This window comes from Ascaphus truei, chromosome 5 (genome assembly GCF_040206685.1).
Source record: "Ascaphus truei isolate aAscTru1 chromosome 5, aAscTru1.hap1, whole genome shotgun sequence".
Classification (NCBI taxonomy): Eukaryota; Metazoa; Chordata; class Amphibia; order Anura; family Ascaphidae; genus Ascaphus; species Ascaphus truei.
In genome coordinates, this window is record NC_134487.1 from 199730977 (window position 1) to 199753594 (window position 22618).

A 22618-nucleotide genomic window follows, 5' to 3' on the forward strand; every position below is an offset into this window, starting at 1 on the left:
GGGGAGGGAGAGAGAGACACTGGTGGGAGGAAGAGACACACAATGGCTGGAGGGAGAGAGAAACACTGGGGGAGGGAGAGAGAAACACTGGGGGGAATGAGTGAGAGATACAGTCAGTGTGTGTGTCAGTCAGGGTGTGTGTGTGCGCGTCAGTCAGTGTGTGTGTCTCAGTCAGTCAGGGTGTGTGTGCGTGCGTCAGTCAGGGTGTGTGAGCAAGGGAGGGAGAAAGAGAGACACACACTGGGGGGATGGAGAGAGAGAGGGGGAGAGGGAGGGACACCGAGGGGAGGGATGGTGAGACACTGGAGAGGGAGTGAGAAACACTGGGAGAGGGAGAGACTGGGGAGAGGAGAGTGAGACTGTGGAAGAGGGGTGAGAGGTCCTGATGTGGCGGGGAGAGAGAGATTAATAATACAGCATAAATGGGGACGCTATTAGACAAATATCATAATATTTATTCTTAAGTGATGTAATTATAAATACTTTTTATGATATGTCCCGGTTTTTACTTTTGAAAGTCTGGTCACACTAGCTGGCGGCTAACATCATGGTGCGCGCGGGGGCTGCGGAGGTACGGCTGCTGAAGAGAAATGGATCCAAAGAGGCCAGGGGAGGAGCACGCCCCAGCACAGTGACATCAAACTCGCTGCAGGTCTGGCCGGCACCGTGGAGTGATTGATGTTGCAGCTGCAGCTGCACGCTTTGCTGTGTCTGCTGTTGCTGGGGGAGAGGGGAGAGGGGAGGGGAGGGAAATTCCGGCGGGGAGGAGATGGTTCTTGTAGACGGACGTTCACAGAGGTACAGAATTGGAGGCTTTTATAAGGTGAAATTATAATAGGCTTTATTGTGCCTTTTCCTTTTTCATCAGGAAATCATCCAAACACAGGGGGGGGAACAAAGCTTCTATTCCCTTGGGAGTATTTCTAGTGAAAATACCATGCAATTAATTCACAACTCCCTAAGTCAAGCATGTCTCGCAGCCCCAAAACATATAGCATGAAATAAGCAGATATAAGCAATCTCTTAATAATGAAAGTCTTATCTGTTCCTTGGAGGGAAAATCTTCTCTGGTTCAGCTCCCTTCCCTCGGGGTGTGTCAGCATTCAGGTTCAGAAGTTTTCCCTGTGTCTTGTAAGCAGCTCTGCTGTTTCTTCTGGCAGGGCTCAAGACTGTTGTGAGAGTCAAAGACAATCTCTGCTCTCTCTCCCAAGTTCAGCTCTCAGTCACAGCTAAGGAGTTACTTCCTGTCTCAAAGGCAGGCTTTTTCTACCACCTCTAATCAGGCAGGTGGTGTTAGTTAATTTGCTACCAGCAGTGAACCACCACACTGCTGGATTAGAGGCACATTTGTGAACAGGGATAAGTCCCCTGTTACAGTTCCCCTTTCAGACCAATGAGCTGGTAGCAGGGCCTTACAGCACCTGGAGGAGCCGGTGCAGGCCCCTGCCTCATGATCACGTATCACCAGGGAGCTCCAGCAGGACCAGGAAGAGATCATCGAAGTGCCTCCCCCCCCCCACTCCCCCAGCTAAACGGAGGGATGAAAGCCAGGCAGAGATGGCAGAATTGAGGGGCTTGGGAGGAGGATGAGTTTTGGGGGGCTGAGGGTTATTCTTTGGGTAAGGGGGGTCAATTGGGAGTATTGATCAGCAGGGGAGATCCATCAGTACCCCCTTTGAGTTTGGTTATGGGGATACCTGGGCAACATTTAAAATGGGAATAAATAAATAATACTGGTAGCTAGGAGTGGATGACACTGGGGAAAGCAAATGGGAGAAGGAAAAAAGGGAGGGGAAGGGGGAAAAGGGAAGGGATGTAGCAAAGAGGTGGATGAATGCCCCCTCAAATGGATTGCCCTTGTCTGTTTCAGCTCTGGTTACTGTCCCTGCCCCTGTTTGGATTCCTTTTGTTTGAACTTGAACTCTGCTTTGGACTTGACTACGCTGCCTTCTCCTGCCCTTGAACCCTGGCTTTCGGACATCACTACGCTGCTCTCTCCAACCCCTGAACTCTGGCTCTTGGACATTACCCTCCAACCTCTGGCACCCCGGACTCAGCAAGTATAACGTTAACCCTTACTCACCAGGCCCGGCAACGCAACTTACCACACTCCGGGCACGCCCTCACTGCTGTGGGTGCGTGTTATACCCTTACCCACCTCAGTACTGGGGACTGGCCAGGTCTGCGGGCATACAGGTGTTACATTATGCAGAGCCCAACAAATGCAGACCCCCCTGAGGTGGGCCAAGGTGTCTCCATGGAACATTGGCAATTCCTAAGTGATCAACTTACTAATGTTACACAGAAACTCTCTAATTTATCTCTCCGGGAAGCCTCTGTGGCACCGTCACCCCCGGCCCCAGTGCCTATAAACAATCCTGAGCCACGTATTCCAACCCCCAAACGGTATGACGGGGACCCCCTCGCTTGCCGAGGATTCTTGAATCAGTGTGACGTCCAGTTTGAGATGTCCTAGTCACACTTCCCTACTGGTCGTACCAAGGTGGCCTACGTCTATGCCCTACTCACTGGCGATGCTCTCATTTGAGCTTCTCTTCTCTGGGAACACAGACCAGACATAACCCAAGATTACCCAAAGTTCCGGCGTGAGTTCCAACAGGTTTTTGACACACCAGTGCGTAGGGAGACTGCTGCTTTTTCCTTGTTTCATCTCTCTCATGCTCATAGATCAGCTGCAAGATACGCGGTGGAGTTCCGCACCATCGCTGCAGAATCCCAGTGGAACGATCAAGCTCTCACTGCGGCATACTGGCACGGTTTGTCCGAATCTCTCAAGGATGACCTTGCAGCTCACTCTCGGCCTTCATCCCTCAGTATCCGGGTGGATCAGCGCACTCAAGAACGATGCCACGAGCGTCACCGTTCTCGTTCTCTCTTGTCCCTGCCTGTTTCTCCTAGGTCTCCTCCATTGGCCTTCCCTGCGTTTGGACGCCCCTGAACCAATGCAAATCGGTAGCCAACAGCTTCGGGTCGCTGAGATATCACGACGCCATGAGGAGGGTCTCTGCTATTACTGCGGTTCCCCAGAACACCAACTTCATCACTGCCGCTTGAAACCGGGAAACGCCCAGTAAAGGTAGAGGGGCTTCTACTGGGTACTATTTCTCCTTGCCCCTCTCTCTCTAAGGAACTACCGAAGAAGATATTACTCCCCATAACTCTTGTGGATCCTGATCTTCAAATAGAGGTTGAAGCGTTCATCGACTCCGGGTCTGGTGGCAACTTTCTCGATCACACCTTCACTTGCAACAACCAAATCCCGTTAGTCAAGAAAAAGTCGCCCATCGACCTGGAGGCTATTGACGGTCGACCGCTCCAACCAGCCATCATCATTTGGGAGTTTATTCCACTTACCCTGACCACCGCGGATGGTCATACCGAGGTAATGGTCTTCGATGTTTTCCACTCCCCTACTGTCCAGGTTATTCTGGGATTGCCGTGGCTCCAGCTTCACAACCCGCGTATTGATTGGACCAATGTTTTGCCGATCCAATGGGCTGCTACCTCAGAGAAGACGGTTACTCCTTCTGTTGCCGTGCTCGCTGGCCTCGACACCACCTCTTCTTCTCACTCTGCTCTGCCGAAGGTATACCATGATTACTTAGATGTCTTCAATAAGACTCAGGCTGAGGTGTTACCCCCTCATCGCTCTTATGACTGTCCCATTGATTTAATTCCTGGAACCATACTCCCCAAGTCTAAGTCTTACCCCTTATCTGTGCCCGAGACGGAAGCGATGACGTCATACATCCAGGAGAATCTTAAGAAGGGGTTTATCCGGAATTCCACCTCCCCCGCCGGGGCAGGCTTCTTCTTCGTGAAAAAGAAGGATGGCTCTTTAAGACCCTGTATCGATTTTCGTGGGCTTAACAAGATTACGGTAAAAAAACGGTACCCCCTTCCTTTAATTTCAGAACTCTTCGACCGTCTACAAGGAGCTCCTATATTCCCCAAACTCGATTTGAGAGGAGCCTACAATCTTATTGGAAAAAGAGATGTGGACGAATGGAAAAATCGCGTTTAACACGCGTTCGGGACATTATGAGTATTTTGTTGATGCCGTTCGGCCTATGCAATGCCCCTGCTGTTTTCCAAGAATTTATGAATGATATCTTCCGGGACATTTTGGGAACGTTCGTCATCGTATATTTGGACGACATCCTCATTTTCTCCAAAAGCTTGGAGGAGCACATTCGCCATACCAAGTTGGTTCTCTCTCGGCTTCGTGCTAATCGCCTCTACGCGAAAATGGAGAAATGTCTTTTCCATCAATCTTCCACAGCCTTCTTAGGCTATGAAATCTCTGACAAAGGCTTCACCATGGACCCTGAGAAATTGAAGTCTGTACTCGACTGGCCGTTGCCGAATTCCCGCAAGGCCGTGCAATGCTTCCTTGGCTTTGCTAATTACTATCGGAAATTCATCCGTAAGTTCTCCACTATTGCTCTACCTATCACTGCCTTGACCAAGAAAGGTGCTGTTCCGACCGTTTGGTCCCCTGAAGCCATCGAAGCCTTCAAGTTCCTCAAAAAAGCCTTCGTGTCTGCCCCCATCCTTCGGCATCCGGATACTTCTCTTCCTTTTACTTTAGAAGTAGACACCTCTGATGTGGGAGCCAGCGCAGTGCTTTCTCAGAGATCTTCCCCACAGGAAAAACTCTATCCTTGTGGATTCTTTTCCAGGAAGTTCTCTTCAGCTGAGAGAAATTATGATGTCGGGAACCATGAGCTTCTGGCCATCAAATTGGCCCTCCAAGAATGGAGACATCTCCTCGAGGGTACCAAGGAGCCAGTAGCCATCCTCACGAATCACAAAAACGTATTGTACATTGAGGGGGCTCGTCGTTTGGGATCCCGTCAAGCTCGTTGGGCTTTGTTCTTCTCTCGGTCAAATTACACAATTTCTTATATTCCTGGCACCAAGAATATCAAGGCCGACGCTCTGTCTCGTCAGTTCTCTACGGAGAATGAATCTAATGAATCCTCGGAGACGATTCTTCCCGCTAAGTGTATTATTTCCGCCAATAACTTTGATATCTTGGATGAAATCAATAAAGCCCAGGCTCAAATTCCTAGGAGATTTAAGGTGCCCCGCGTTTTTGCCACAAAATACTTCTGTGGGGACATTCTTCTAGATCTGCTGGTCATCCAGGCTTCAAGAGGACAGTAGATCTTATCAAACGGACCTTTTGGTGGCCTAAAATTAACAAGGACATTTTCGATTTCACCAGAGCTTGTCCGGTCTGTGCCCCGAGCAAATCCACCCGACACAAACCTTGTGGTCTCCTCATGCCTCTTCCTATTCCAGAACAACCTTGGAAACATATCTCCATGGACTTTATTGTGGAACTACCCAATTCTAAAGGGATGAATACGATCCTTGTGGTAGTAGACAGGTTTTCCAAGCATAGACACTTTATACCCCTCAAGGGTCTTCCCAATTCAGCTACCTTGGCCGACGTTTTTTCTAAGGAAATTTTCAGATTATACGGTGTACCTATTTCGATTATTCAGACAGAGGTACTCAATTCATTTCAAAGTTTTGGCGAGCTTTTTCTCAGAGACTTGGCATTTCCCTTCTATTTTCCTCGGGTTATCACCCAAAGACCAATGGTCAGATGGAGAGAATGAATCAGACTCTGGAACAGTATCTCAGATGCTTTGTGTCTGAATCTCAAGGCAATTGGGTGGATCTATTACCCTGGGCTGAGTTTGCTATTAACTCATTAAAAAACAAGTCCACGCAAGAGTCGCCTTTTTTCATTAACTATGGATTCCATCCCAGCAGCCTTCCCCTCTCATCCCTCCCCTCTGGTGTTCCCGCAGCAGATTCTCACATTTCCAGTCTTCAAAATTCTTGGAAAAAGATCCTAAAAGCTTTGCAAGTTCCGTTCAAAGACAAAAGACGCAAGCTGATCGGCGACGTCAAGTGGGCCCAGAATTCAAACCCGGAGACAGAGTTTGGCTATCTTCTAAGAATATCAAGCTCAAGACTCCTTCCCAGAAACTGGCCCCCAGATTCTTGGGTCCTTTCAAAGTCCTCGAAAGGATCAACCCGATCGCGTACCGACTTGCACTTCCTCCTACCATGAAGATCCCCTCTGTATTCCACGTGTCTCTACTTAAGCCCTTGATCCAAAATGCCCATTTTCTGGACCGACCTCAGAGACCTAATCCTGTCATCATAGAAGGACAACAAGAATTCGAAGTCCAGTCCATACTCGATTCTCGTTGGTCCAGGGGCAGACTTCAGTTCCTCATTCACTGGAAAGGATATGGCCCGGAGGAACGCTCCTGGATAACATCTCATCACATTCATGCCCCAGCGCTCCTCAGACAGTTCCATCGGACATTTCCTCATAGACCTTGGGAGGATCGTCCGGGGTCCGAACCTCAAGGGGGGGATGCTGTAACGGATCGGGGGACTCGCACTTCCCAGCGTGTCCCCATCACCACAGGGGCAATAAATGGACATAAAAAAAAATCAATCACATTAAAAAAAAAAATCAAAACCTGTACAAGCTAAATAAAATAAATTTCTCTTGTTTACTTACCATTAGATGACCCACTCACCGACTCAGAACAGCATGCTCTCGAACCAATCCACGCACAGGAAACAGGAACCCATAAAATAAAAAACATAAAATAAAAAAACATAAAATAAAAAACCATGTCTTTGTCTTCTTTCTTCTACAGGACTTGTACTCCATTGCGTCAGTCTTGGGGCTTCTTTACCTTCTCCGGGTCTTCTGGCGTCTTCTGCTGCCATGCCCCGAACTTATTCTTAGAGGGGAGGTCCTCCCTCCACGCCATCTGGCTCTAAAATGAGACGACATAGACTTCTATAGGCCTATGACATCACTTTTTCGTCATATGGTTCCCACAGCCCTGATTGGGTCGTGAAAACCATAGGATTCAAAAAAAATTATAAAAAATTGATGACGTCATTTAAAGGCAATGACGCCAGCCAATCAGAATGGCTATGCTTCAATTGCCTTTAAGACAACGTCATCAAAAGAAAGATGGCCGCCCTCACATGGTACAGTACTTGAGCCAATCAGAAGTGGGTTTTACATCCCACTTCTGATTGGCTCGAGTACTGTACCATGTGAGGGCGGCCATCTTTCTTTTGATGACGTCGTCTTAAAGGCAATTGAAGCACAGCCATTCTGATTGGCTGGCGTCATTGCCTTTAAATGAAGTCATCAATTTTTTTTATTTTTTTTTAATCCCATGGTTTTCACGGCTCAATCAGGGCCATGGGAACCATATGACGAAAAAGTGATGTCATAGGCCTATAAAGGCCTATGTCGTCTCATTTTAGAGCCAGACGGCGTGGAGGGAGGACCTCCCCTCTAAGAAGAAGTCCGGGGCGTGGCAGCAGAAGACCCTAGAAGACCCCAGAAGACCCGGAGAAGGTAAAGAAGCCCCAAGACTGACGCAATGGAGTACAAGTCCTATAGAAGAAAGAAGACAAAGACGTGTTTTTTTATTTGATGGTTTTTTATTTGATGGGTTCCTGTTTCCTGTGCGTGGATTGGTTCGAGAGCATGCTGTTCCGAGTCGGTGAGTGGGTCATCTAATGGTAAGTAAACAAGAGAAATTTATTTTATTTAGCTTCTACAGGTTTTTAATTTTTTTTTTTATGTGATTGATTTTTTTTTATGTCCATTTATTGCCCCTGTATTTATGTATGTCCCTATGGATATACATAATACTGAGCTAATAAAAGCTTCTACTGCTCATGTTTGCTTGCTTTTTTTGGGATGCATTTTTAACTGTATTTTGCAGCTTGGTGTGCAAATGTGTTTGCAATAGTTTATTTCAGGGTTAATAGTGGCTTTCTGTTGGTTAGATTTTGTTGATTGATGGTAATTTATTTCTCCTTTCTTGTTTTGTTTCTTGGATTTGAATAGTAAATTGTGTAATTGATTTGGATTGTACAGTATTGTAATTGATTTGTGAATGGATTGATTGATGGTATTTTATTTATTTTATTTAGAGCATTGCTTGGCATACTGTAGTGTACAGTACATGATGCACAGATTATTTGCATCATGTACTGTAGACATTGTAAAATTAAATTTTTCGATAGCCATTTGTTAGATATTAAGTTGCCAACTGTACTGTACTGTAGGTGCTGTGTTCTTAGGAGATGAGATTTATTTTAATTTGCATTGTGGTGTGTTTTATTGGAGATGTCACTGTATGTGTCAGAAAGTATTTGCTACTGTATGTATTTTTGGCAACGGAGGACAGATGGGCTTTGCTGGTGGAGGGGATTCATACTGTATTGCAGTGGTAAGTACAGTAGAACTGTATTTATTTTATTATACTGTAGTTAATGTGTTTAATAATGGGCCAAATAATCTATTATCCATATCTGGATAATAGTTATTTGACCCATTAATGTAATGTATGTGTGTTTGGTGGTGCGCGGGGGTGGGGGGGTGATTTATTTAAATGTATTGTACTTTGTAGGCCATGTTTTAGTTTTTTTACAAACAGGGTTGGCACCTGTGCCTTAACCCCTTCATTGCCTTAGCAGGCATTGCATGGCCGTAAGGTAATGAAGCTGCTTACATTTTTAATTTTTATTTATTGTGTGCATGAGCAGGGGGTCTCCTGAAATGAGCAAAGTTTATTTCAGCCTCGGGGACCCCCTACTTCCTGAGATACAGGCCCCGTTATGGGGTGCCCGTATCCCTCTAGTCCCGCAGTCACATGACCCACAATTTTAACATGGCGGGGATACCGGCACCCCATAACTGGGCCTGTAACTTGGGAAGTAGGGGGTCCCCGGTCCTGAAATCAACTTTGTTCAGCTGAGGAGACCCCCTGCTCACGCACACTATGAATAAAAATAAAATGTAAGCAGCTTCATTACCTTAGCAGCTACCCGCTAAGGTAATGATTTTTTTATGGAGGGGGGGGGGTGTTTGATACTAGTGTGGGGGAGCAGGAGGTCTTCAGAGCTAAACAAAGTTGATTTCAGCCTTGGGGACCCCCTACTTCCTGAGATACAGGCCCTGTTATGGGGTGCTGGTATCCCTCTGCATTGTTTAGATTCGATCCCACAGGATTTTAACATGCCGGGTGTACCGGCACCCCATAACGGAGCCTGTAACTCGGGAAGTAGGGGGTCCCCGGACCTGAAATCAATGTGGTTCAGCTCCGGAGACCCCCTGCTACAAAACTGTAATTTTAGAATTTTAATAAAACCCCCGCGATCGCCTGTGAGAGGCGCGCAGTTAGAGTGACTGATTCAGACTCTCTTTCTGTGCGTCTATTACACAAAGGCAGACGCCGGTAGCATTCACATAGCAGGGGTCCCTGCTTTGTGCATCTAATGCGCCGCGGTCATTTCTTTAAAAATAACGCGCCAAAACCGGGGAGAATTAGGGTATTATATCGACTTCCAATTCGAAATCCGTACGAATAACGGCCGCCCCATCAGTATATACTGTATATGTACTTCTTCCATATAAAACATCAAACAATAAGTCCTGAAGAAACCCACTCCACGTGTACAAGGTCTGACATCTTCTAATCATATGTGAGTACATAAGATACATACCACAGGGTGTTTACTTGTGAAGGACATCTGCACTATACTCTGCCAGACTTTTGTAGATGTAGTTTGTATTATACCGCTCAAGTTACTGGGTTGAAATGTCCCTTGAGGGGAAACAAAATAGCTGCCAACTCTTGAGCCAATGGGAATTCCTGAAAATAGTGCAGATCAGCATTTGAGAACCCCTAGTCCCAAACTGTAGAAAAAAAGGGGGTGGGAATCTATGGGCGATTGCTGCTTTAACTATGCAAATTTAGATAAAAAAGAACAAAAATATGTAATCATGCATGCTAACAGTGAATAGGGCTGAATTATAAATCAGTTAATTTTCTTAAAAAATACAACCACAGGACATTTTATGTATCTATTATTTTCAGTATTTATCCAAAAAAAGAAAACAACCAATGATTTATGTGACCACAAAAGGAAAGTAAATGGAATTTGTAAAAAAATAAACAAAAAAAACATTTTTGAGATCTATTAAATAGTGGCTGCTCAATAAACTCGCTGCATTTGAGCAGAACTGATTAAACTCCAAAACATTATCACTTTAGGATGCCACTAATAAGTTTAAAGAAACATTTGCCTCTCCTAAGTTATAAGTAATACTACCAAAAAACATACGTAACTAAAAAAATACTTGACTTTGGACAGGATATTTTTGTTTGGGTAATGTGTACCATAAAAACAGTGTAAAAGGTTGTACATGTGACACTTTAAAACCTAAAGCTTTCTAAATATTTTTTTTATATATATTGACATCTCAGGTAGGTTACTTCTACTAATTTCATACACAAAATACATTGCGACTTATTTTCTCTCTCTCTCTCTCTGTATGGCCTGGATACATCAACCTACAGTAAGCCAAAAATGCGGTATTATCGACCAAACATAATGCATTTTTTGGATCCGTCAAAAATATCGGATCTGTAAAAAATATTGTTATAATACCTTGATTTTAGGATTTATCATGAAATACATCATGGTCCAATATTTATCGGAACCAGATTAATGGCAGAAATACAACACTTTTTATCACCTACTCCAGACTGTTATTAGCCCCATCTTGCCCATGTATATAATTGCGATATATTGCCTATTATACACATAGGCAAAATAACCTTAACCAACCAGAAATAGGTGATAAAATATCACTTTAAATACAAGCTCAAGTGGTTAACTAGTTATGGGTTACTATGAATAGTGACCACAAAGGGCTACCGAGGGGTTGATATCAACATTAAACTACACTACCAACACCCTTGGCATTTAATGCTTTACTAAGCACTAAGGTAATCAAGGGGTTAACCCCTAACAACCCCACGCTCCCGGGAGTTCTAACAACCCACCCTGTGCAACTACCCCATCACCCACCCTACCCCCACCAACAAACCTACCCCCATACGCACTAGAATAATAGCCCTATTAGACAAATGTGGTTAATACAGTAGGTGGTTTGTCATTCCAAATTTTAAAAAACTATTAAATGCGCCCCACACTACATACTCATAATAAAAAAACGAAACATTATAAACATAAAGCTAGTAAAGATAAAGATAGTCATAAAGATAACATTGTTGTTGTTTGTTTTTTATGTTAGCCATCAGGCTTTGGGTTAGTATTAATGATTTAGGGTGTTTTTTTTCTGGAAGCTTTCAGGCTTTGGATTGGTTTTTATGATTTAGGGTGTTTTTTTCTGGTAGACATCTGGCTTTGAAATGGTTTTTATAGTTTGGGTGTTTTTTTTTTATCATGGCCATTGGGCCTTGTATTTATTTTGTATTGGTTTTTTTATGGTTGGGTATCATCCCTTTATTGGAATGGTTCCAGGTGGCTTAATTCATGAAGATGAGGATGGCCTTTATTGAGGCCGGGGTAAGTAAGACCATTTGTATTACAAGTCACAATTGTCATTGTGGCTATCTTGGCTCCCAGTGAGAGGGCCTAGGTAGTCACAGTGACATGAGTAAAGTTGTGGTTTAAATTTGTGATTTTTTAAAAACTATATGTTTCATGTGTATTTTTTTTATGATGTGGGTTTTTTTGCGTTTGAATGGCCATCAATAGGGCTATTGCACATTTATCTAGCAGAGATGGGGTAGGCTTGTAGGGGTGGTAAGGAGGGGAGATGCGGGTGGTGATTTGGCCCCCTTGGGGTGGGTAGTACTTTAGCGGTTGCATGGCAATGCTTTACTAGCCACTAAACCAGCCAAGAGGGGTAGGTAGTATAGTTTAATGTTGGTAAGTCAGCTAATTTGTATTATAAGTCACCATTGATTGGGGGGAAAGGTAGCCAAAATACCCATGACTGTTATGGCTATTGGTCATTAGTCTAAGGGGAAATTCGGTTTGTTGGGGGGTGGGGGGATGGGCTAGGGTGGTGGGTGATGGGTTAGTTCTCCAGGGAGGGTGGCTAGACCACCCAGGAGGAGAGGTTGTAGGGGTTAATCCCTTGTTTGCCATGCAATGCTTTACTAGCCACTAAGGTGGCCAAGGGGTTAGGTAGTATAGTTATTTTGTATTAACCCCTTTGATGCCTACATTATACCTTGTTAGCCACACGTATCAATCGGGTTAATGTTATTTCTACTATAGGGTTCTGTAATAATAAATATTAAATAAGCAACAAAATAAAAATAAAAACTGACCTGCAACTAATCTTAAATGTATATTATAAACAATGTACATAAATAAAATGTATCATATAAGAGAAACTGAGCTCCTAGAACAAACACAAAAACAATATAAACATCAGGAAGAGAAAAATCGACTCCTGTCCTGCACGCTACAAAAATATAGATTAGATATATAGGCACATAGCCATAAAAGGATGAACACACTTCCAAAACCTGAAAGCAAAATAACACAATATCTATTTAAAAAAATAACTTACATATATAAAAAATGCATAAATAACCCCTGATCTAAAAGTAATACTATTTCATGACTCTTAAATCATGCAGCATAACCCCTGTATACATTGAAAACATACGTATACCATATGCACTAAGGAAAATGTAAATAATTACCTAATAATACATATATCATAACAAAATGTAGAGAACACTTTGTGATCCTGATGCTAAAAAAAATGGCAAATGTCCATTTTTAAAAAGAATCAATCCTAATGTGCACACTATAGCAGCTGGTAGAGCATGTGGTATTCCATAAACAATATAGATGTAAAGTGAATCATAAATATATAAAAACAACGTATAAGTATTTGCCATCTAAATTTAGCATAGGTTGAACTTGATGGACATATATCTTTGTTAAACCTCATCTACTGTACTATGCAACGATGTAAATTGTCTGAGATGCAACAGCTTGATTCCTCAATGTAATTGCTGATTTACATCTCCTCTCAGTTTACTCACTCAGTAAGCATGTCTCGCATTACTTTTTAAGCAGCTCTAACCGCATGCGTGTAAATATAAAAATGTTATAGCAGCTATCCGTGGAAGAAGCCATCGTCATTCTCTTTACATCTACTGTATACTTGTCAACTTAACATAGTTCTTATGAAGACCATTTTAGGAATTGTGGGAAGTGAGTCATTTAAATACACTTTGCATATCGCACCAGCATATTCTCTCTCTCTCTCTCTCTTTCTCTCTCTCTCTCTCTCTCTCTCTCTCTCTCTCTCTCTCTCATAAGTCTTAAGGGTCTTTGCTCCTAATATTACTGACGTGATATAAACAATAAAAAAAAATCTAAATGCTACTAGATGCACCATCGCCAAGAACTGGAAACAACCGACTCCCCCATCCTTAAACCAAATCAATAACAAAATCTGGCACATAGTCTACATGGAAAAACTCACTGCCTACCTAACTGGTTCCACTTCACAATTCTCAGAGATATGGGCTCCTTGGTTTAGACATGCAGGTATATCCCCATATTTAGACTAGATTATTCGGAACAGAGTGATTTATGATTTATGTTGTATTTAACCTGTTATTTAATATGTTACATGATTTCAAATGCTGTCCCCTTCCCCCCTTCCCATACTCTCCTCCCCTCCTAATGTGTAATCAGACTATTTGCAATATTGTACCGTTGTATTGTTCCCCTCCTTTTTTTCTTTTTGTACCCCTCTTACTTTTGAAAATGATTAATAAAAAATAATAATAATAAAAAAAAAATCCATGTAGTAGGTCATATGGCAACATTTGAACAAGATTGTAATCAGACACTAATAACCTTTACTCAGTGGCATACAGTACTTCATATCAGGCTCACATCACATTTGTCTAGACAAATGTCAGCTACATATGCACCTCACTAATCGCTATTTAGCTGTAATATCTCAATGTATTATTTCTTTTTTATCTTCACTTATTACAATCTTAAGGTGAGATTTACAAAGTACAATAGTGCTATTCACTTGAATAGCGGTTAACATGCGATAATGGCCCCCACATTTCTTAAATATCACCCATGGTATTTTATATTAATATTTATTATGATCTTTTATTTACATGTTGCCAATATATTTTGCTGTGCAGTACAACGTAGGGATAAGGTCAAGAACAAAGTATAAAATACATACAACAAAATACATGTACAAGTTCAGACATACAGTATGTATGAAGGTAGACACACCCCGTGGTTTACTTGTGAAACCCTTACAGATAGTTACAGTTTGTCATATTTTTGCAGCAACATCTGCCGTTTCGTTTGAAAATGCATAGCTACATACAGTAGTTATATAGTAGATGAGGTTTATAAAAAGAAAGCTGTCCATCAAGCTCAACCTATGCTAGATTTAGATGACAGATACTTATTGTATATTTTTATTTACAGTATTTGCTTGCAGAGAGAGGAAAACAAAAAAACACACCAAAACATCATCATCTAATAAGGGAAAAACGAAATTCCTTCCTGTTAATCAGATTTCTCCCTGGATCAACATCCTTCCCATATTTACTTATTTGGTATACCTTTCATTTCTAAAAAGATGTCTAACCTTTTTTTGAAGTTATCAATTGTATCTGCCATCAGTCTCCATGAGTAGGGAATCCCACATTGTAACTGCCTTTATTGTAAATAACCCTTTCCTTTGATGCTGGTCAAATCTCCTTCCCTCCAACCCCAAGGTATAACCCTGTATTGTTTGTACTGCCCTTGGGATGAATAGTTCTTTTGAAAGCTCCTTGTATTGTACCTGAATATATTTGTATATACTGTAGTTATTATATCCCCTATTAAGACACCTCTTTTCTAATGTAAAGAAATCTAAATTGGCTAGCTTATTCTCAGAATCTCCATCCCCTTTATTAATTTGGTGGCTCTTCTCTGCACTTTTTCTAGTTCCATAATGTCTTTTTTTAATGGAGTGGTGCAGAAACTGGACTCCATATTCAAGGTGTGGTGTTACTAATGCTTTACAGAGGGACCTAATTATGCTTACATCTCTTCCATCCATTCCCTGTTTAAAGACAGATAAGATCTTATTTGCATGACATGACATACTGTACATGACAATGGGCGCTATTGCCAAGTCTGTTGCAGTATCACAAGTTTGGTAATTCAATCTTCAGGTTTATGTAATGGACATCAAATCGAAAAGAAAAAACTGAGTGGCTATAGCTCTTGGTTTATTTTTTTACATCATTTTTGACTAGGTGGGAAGAAGAGGATCTCCTCAGCTGAACTGTGTTGATTGTAGGTTTGGGGACCCCCTGTTTTCCGAGCTACCACTAGCAGCCCTGTCTGGGCACAGAAAATGACTATTTATAGGTTCCCCAGCCCAGTAGGAAGCCGCAACATCATCCTTGCAGCTTCCTATTTGCCCATGTGAGGCAGAACCTTTGACCAGCAGTGTGGTACTGGCTGCAATTAATGCGGTTCAACTCTGGATACTCCCTGATTCCCATCGGGGTTGGAGGGGGGGGATACATTTTTGGTTTTAAAAGGCAAAGGTCCTTTAAACTATAGGTGTTGTATTACCTGAAGTGATAGGATTTATTTACATAATACTATCTAAAAATGTCTCTTTGTATCAAACTACAGTATATTGTATATACCCAATACTGAATACTTATAACTGGGGGTACAGACCTATTTGTGGTGAGCGAATCATCCAGCAATTGTGTAAAACATAAATTACTGCTGCTTCATTTCTTAGCTCAATTACTGTAACTTTTGCTTGAAAATACATAATCATTTGTACTGTATGTGGTATATAATTTTTGTATTGGTAATGTATGTATTACCAGACAAAAAGCTATGGTGGGTAAAAAAAAGTGACTATGTATGTATTAGTGACAACTCTTCAAAAATAAATCCTGCCCGTACCACACTTCTAAACAAACAATTTTGAATAATTGTTATATTAACCTTACCCGAGTTTTGTTATAACAATGATTCAAGACCAATGGTAATTTGAATCTTCCATACCACATGGTTCATAACTGTGCAGCTTTCGCTGTCCTCTCTGCCAAGCCTTGGCTATGGTGCCTAATGGAGTAACTGGATCTACCTCTGAACAGCTGGTATTACTTAATTATAGGAATGTTTAACAAAGGCTGAATTACATCAACTGCACATATTTATAGCACCTCCACTAGAGAGGTTAGAAGGATTATTGTGTTATCTTGTATTAATCGGAAACTGGGAGCCTACCACTTACACTACTCTGCACTTTCTAAATCACTTATGAAAAAAAAAAACCTTCAATATCAACCGTATACTTTTGTTAGAAAATCATTTCAACGTCAAAATTAACAACATTAATTAACAAGTGACTTCACCCATAAAAGTGGCTGGAAATATGATGGTTTGTGATGATGTTTGAAAGACCACTTAGAAATACCCCAAAACGTCTTTCTGTAGTTTTTTTAACGTTACGAAAAAATGTTACATCGTAAGAGACTTTACAGTATGTGTATATATATACCCTTTTCCAGCCAGGCCAGATTTTAGGTATAACTAATGTTATACCAAGCACAAATTTGCATTTATATTATATGTAAATGTGAGATTAGCTAGTTATTCCTCAAATATGGCCGATTGAAGTGTTGGAGGATTGAAAAACACTGGATTATTCAAACAAATAGGACATAAGATATTTTACGGATAAGCACTCTTAGATTTAGATTTGTCAGGGAACTATTTTTTTTTTGTGGTTTCTATCAATTTCACTTTGAATAGTTAAATAAATCACACAAAAAAGTGTATGTGCTAAACTCCACAAGTACCAACTGACAATAGTGTAAATCTGTTTTATTATGATTATTTACATTTTACAGTCATTTTGGATTTGGTTCAGGGTCATTTGAATCAATGACCGATGTATAGAGAGTTATATGGAGACAAATAAGTGAAGCAGTAAATTAATGATACAGTATGAATGTATTTATTTTCTTTGTATAATTTCAGCTGCTGTGTTTGAAGTAGAAAATTTGAATGGTCACTACTTCTTTGTACCGACACATGCTTGATGGGTTAAAAAATAAATTTTATTGCAAAAAAAGGCTGGACATCATGGTAAAGACCACTCTGACGCGTTTCATCCCTACATGGGACTGTATCAAAGAGTACATTTTTCTGATAGCAGACACGTCTAATATAGAAACACCCAAGATCTGATTGGACAACTCCAAATCAGACTCAGCAGGTAACAATGATCACATTAAAGGTAACTTGTAAACGGTGACACATTGAAGCTGCAGTTCAGTCTTTTTTTTTTTTTTTGTTTACATTTTTTTTTTACTTCAATAGTTTCATGTGTGCAATCTCTAATTAGTAAAGAACTGTACAGCTGCAGGTCAATTCGTTCTACATGTATTGATAGGTCGAAATTTGGTGACATATTAAAATCTGGGATTTGTTTATAATCTGCTTGTCTGTCAGTGGAAGCTCATGAATATTCATGAGCATTCCTGCACTGACAAGTGCTAAAAGGAGGGCAGGGCTGACAAAGGGGTGTGCCAGGGCTTGTGACAGGACATGAAGGGGCAGTGCCTTAGCAAATAGCTGTTAAAATAGAATACAAGAAAATTGGTCTTTCAAAGTTGTTGTTTTTAAAACAGAAAATGCTAAAAGTATTTTTTCTTACTACAGAACTGATTTATTAAAAAAACACACATGCAGGATATTGACTGAACTGCAGCTTTAACACTGACTAGTCTGAACAGAAAACAACAACCATAGATATACACATTAATAATTAACCATATAATAAAAACAAAAAAGTTAAAAACAAAGAACATGATGTCAAGCATAGAAGGTAAATATATAAACAAACAAACGGTCATGGAAGCAAGATAAATGGAAAAGTTGTCTATTAAAGACAAATTATATATTTTAAACAAATATAACAAAAGAAAATTTTATAAATATATCATGAACCATCATGTAGAACGAATGAGCATGAAAAAACATGTCATTACACATATATAATCTAATAATACAAATTCAGTACTCTCCATTCCCTCATTCCTGAAGAAAGTGTTTCAACTTCCAGTCAGAGTTGATTCCGAGGGGATGGAGAGTACTGAGAGTATATATCCAGTACATCTCTTTTTTATTTAGCATATTCTCCCTATTGCCACCCCTGGGGTGACAGGGTACATGTTCAATAGCAGAAAAGGAGAATTTCCCAATGCCCCCCCTAGGGCATTGCGAGAAATGTCTGGATACTGGGTGAACCAAATCCTTCTTTTTAATCAAGCGAGTATGTTCAGCTATATGAAGCCTAAGAGGTCTAATAGTGCGGCCAACATATCTGTGGCCACATGAACAAAAAAGAACGTACACAACAAAACTTGTGTTACAACTAAGAAAATTCTTAATATAAAACTTTTTGATACCATTCGCATAGGTTATAAATTTTGCAGGTAATGCATATTAACACATAGAGCAATTAGCACAACTATAAAAATCCTTTCGTATAGTTGTAATATTAGAAGACTTAAGCTAGAGACTTGGTGAAAGGTGGGAGGCCAAGGTTTTAGCCTTGCGAAAAGTGAATCTAGGTCCACTTAGCAATGAGGTACCGATATCCTCATCCAACAAAAGTGTGTGCCAATGTTTAGATATCATTTTAGAAATTAATGATGATTGTGAACTATAAGTGGTTATAAAAAATGGACTTTGTGTAGTAGTATAAGATGACATTTTTGATTTTTTAGACCTAGATCCAGTCTTTCAAATTAGAACATCTCTGTCCATAGAATCAGCTCTAACAAAGGCTGCCTGTATGTCTTTTGTAGAATAGCCCCTGGCTAGAAATCTGTCAAACATTTCCTTTGATCTTGACAGGAAAATATCATTATTAGAGCAAAGTCTCTTCAATCTCATAAATTGAGATCCAGGAATATTCCTAATCAATGAACGGGGGTGACAACTCCGTGCATTGAGAAGCATATTCCTGGAATTCTCTTTCCGAAAAATATCGGTCTGAATATTCATCTCACTGTCAATGTACAGGGTCAAATCTAAATAATGAATGTGATTAATATTGTGCTCAAATGTGAATTTAATATTATAATCATTGGTGTTTAAATATTGAACAAAAGAAAATAAAGAGTGCTCATCACCATTCCAAATTAATATCAAATCGTCAATATATCTCTTAAAAAAGACGATATTATGACGAAATGAATTATTAATGTGATAAATAAAATGTGACTCCCAAAAACCCATAAACAAATTAGCATATGAAGGTGCAAAACTCGCTTGAACTGTCATTAACTTTGAGAGCCTAAATAAATCATTGTATTTTCATTTAGCTTGAGTCATAATTACTTATTTTCAATTTATGGACTTGAGTGAATAAATGGCAACAGTCTTGGCTGTTATCAGTCACAGTATATTTGAACTATACATTGTTAGGCAAATGCCAGAGAAATGTTTTGCTTTCTATTTTTGTCTCTAGATTTGTATTTTTCCAAAGTTCAATGTGTCACAAAATGGCCAATTTCCCTAATCTCAAAAAATAAATGTCCAAAATAAATAAATACATGTTATAAACTAAAAAAAAAAACACTTCTATGCACTAAAAACAAAATAGAATAACTAACATCTAAAATCTCAAATGCAATGCCAAAGATTAGAAAATAAATAAACAAGTATCCTTCATTTTGAGATATGTGAATTTTGCATTTCTCTGTAATTTTTAGTGACTTTGACTAGAATGTAATTAAAATAGCAATGCTGTATGAGTGCTGGCTGGTTTGGGTCCCTACAAAATGGGTAAGAAAACTGAATTAAACTATGTAATGATGCCCCTGCCATGTTGGCAAGTAGCACTGAAGATGATGGCGGTGGTGTACACTAGTAGGTGCTGATGATATGGATATGCCATGGGCAGGATTACACTGGTGGTAACTTAGTGGTCAGCTGCAAAGCTTTTAATTCTCAGGCTCACTTCTCATTCATATTCTCTCCCTAAACACTTATTTAACAACCTCTTGGTACAGTTGTGAAACAGCGTTGGTTGAAAAAAATGCCCTACTGGGGTATTTTACAGCAATGCTCAGTGCATTGAGTAGCCACCTAAAGTTCTTGCCTTCTACAAAGCTACAGAGCAGCATGCATTTTGGCCATTTATTATAAGGACCCTATTGTGTAAACCAAAGAACGCAAAATATATGGAAAATGTTGAAGACTTTGGCATAGTTGTAATCACCCTGCCACCGTCCTAACCCTACTCTGTTTCAAATACTACTAGACATATATATATATTTACCATCTACTGTGTGTATCTGTACAAACACTTCCAACTCCACAAGCCAAATGTTGTGTGCACTCTTTTTATAGTCTGCACTAAAGGAAATTATACTCAATCTCAAGAGAAATTGTAGAAATTAAGAAACTATACACACCATAACTTTTTTTAATGTGTAGTTGAAACCTGTTCCAGCTTCAAATTGCAAAGCCAGTATAACCAACCTCACACTAATGAGACCCAAAAGGTCAAAGCAGCTGTTTGTGAGTAGGCTTACTGGCTGTGCACTTCTTTTCTTTAACCCATGCTGCGCTAAAAAGCTGTTTAATGCGGCAGGCATAAACTTATAGGGGTCCATGTTAAAATGGATTTGAAGCAAAAGGTGACACTGTGTGCTCATTTGTATGTCATTTTCCAGAATCTCTAGCTGCAGTGGAAGCATTGTATGCTAAGAATAATGGTGAAAAGCAGGGTTGCAGACCTGTCTGAAACATGTTAATGTGCTAACAAGGAATATTTATATTTACTGTATGCTATTTGATGTAGTTGTTTTTGTCACTTTTTTAACCCATCATAACTTATTTAATGTGTGGTAGAAATTAAGAGAAATTCTGACAAATTTCTGTTGAATTCTTAGAGAAGACTGCCCCTTTCGCAAATGAAAAAAAAAATATATCAACTTTCACACTATGGGGTAAACATTTTAATTTGGGTCCATTTTCACCAGTCACATAAGTATGAAGCTTGTTAATATTGATTTTCTTTTTACAAGCACACATATTGATAATCTCTTAATAATATTGTACTATCCCCTCCCTTACTCCTTCTATAGCGACTACCCAAACTGCCCTCTGGTCAAAGGGAAGCAAAGCACTCTGATACATTGATGCAAGATGACAGAGGGTCAAAATAATGCAATTTGCATTACACATGTTTGTAGTGTTCCAGTTAGCAATACCTAACCCCCAATGTGCCCTTCATCCTTGAAGAACAGAGAATAGCTTTTTCCTGTTACCAACTTTTCAATATGAATACTTCCTTAAATGAATGTAATCATCATTAAAGCGGCACTCTGTGTTATCGATTTTTGGGGGATCTTAGTTTTAACCTATATTTGATCTGGGATGTTCACATAGCCAAACCCTGTTACCCTGAGCTCCAGGAACACTTAGTTGCTGCAGCACAAATAGTGAAAACTTGATATGGTTGTGGGGTCAGCCAAAAAAAGGATGCAACTCCATTTTGCAAAGATGGCACTACTGGAGTGAGGCTGACTCAAGTCGCCATATTTATTCAAACTTTTAAAAATGACACTAATTTGGCACTAGAGCTCAGAGTTATGCAGTTCAGGCGCGAGAACCCGCTGTGGAAAATTATTTGTGTAGACGGGGGCTTGATGCTTTAAAGAAAATATTCATTTTTTTCTTCTGTTTCTTATAACATATGCTTTAAGCTATCATTTAAACTGTACCTTTGTGACTTACTGTATATGTGGGCAAAGAGTTTTGAAATTAAGAAATATTTTCTTATCAATGCAAATCCTAAAAGAAAAGTGCCAATCAATTGTCATGGCTGTTGGTTCATTTTGATATCACAAGGAAATGCATATTTCCAGTATTTCCTGGGACCAAACTGAACAAATAACAGTGGTATATTTCAAAGGTTACATGGCTATTTCTATTTTATCATTTATATTCGTATATCCTTAGATATTCATTTGTCATGACGCTGCCTACAATTTCACATATCTGAGTTACTCTATACTGGGGTTACTATGTTTTGAAAATCAGACATCTGTGTACAGTAGTTCCCAATGAATGTAAGTAAAGTATATCTTGGAAATATGAAGTTTAATGACAGCGTTTACAATTGCTTCAAATGCCATTTCCTTCCATGGAAGTATTGTAATAGCGATGTGTGATTTAGAGATTTTTAAACGTACAGTAGTATTTGCAAAAAGTATTGTAAGTACAGTAATTTTTTTTTTTTTTTTTCCCAAAAATATTTTTGGAATGACTGAACCTTTTAAACAGAAAAAACTTTTTTAGCTTAGCAAAAAGGATTACTTAAAATATGTCTCTCGCGACATTCACTTTTCATTGCATTTTATAGAGATCTAAAAGTTCAAAGATCTGGACATCTTTTACAGAGGTGTACTCTATCTAACAGTTGTCTGTCCTATGCTCTCACCACCATTGAGAAAAAGTTGTTTATATTTATTTATTAAATAAAATTGTCACATTTTAAAATCAGGATATGTTTAACCATTTCAAAAGGTTTTAGGGGATCTGCTTTTTTTCACCTTGAATTTTCTTGTACTTGAAATTTTATGACATTTTTTAAGACCAC

General features: G+C 39.9%; 1 long non-coding RNA gene across 1 annotated transcript in view; it reads right to left on the bottom strand.

Moving 5' to 3' along the window:
- The window catches only part of LOC142494529 (uncharacterized), a 384192-nt gene that overhangs the window by 226743 nt on the left and 134831 nt on the right, over window positions 1–22618 (bottom strand). The gene's annotated exons all lie outside the window — the stretch shown is intronic.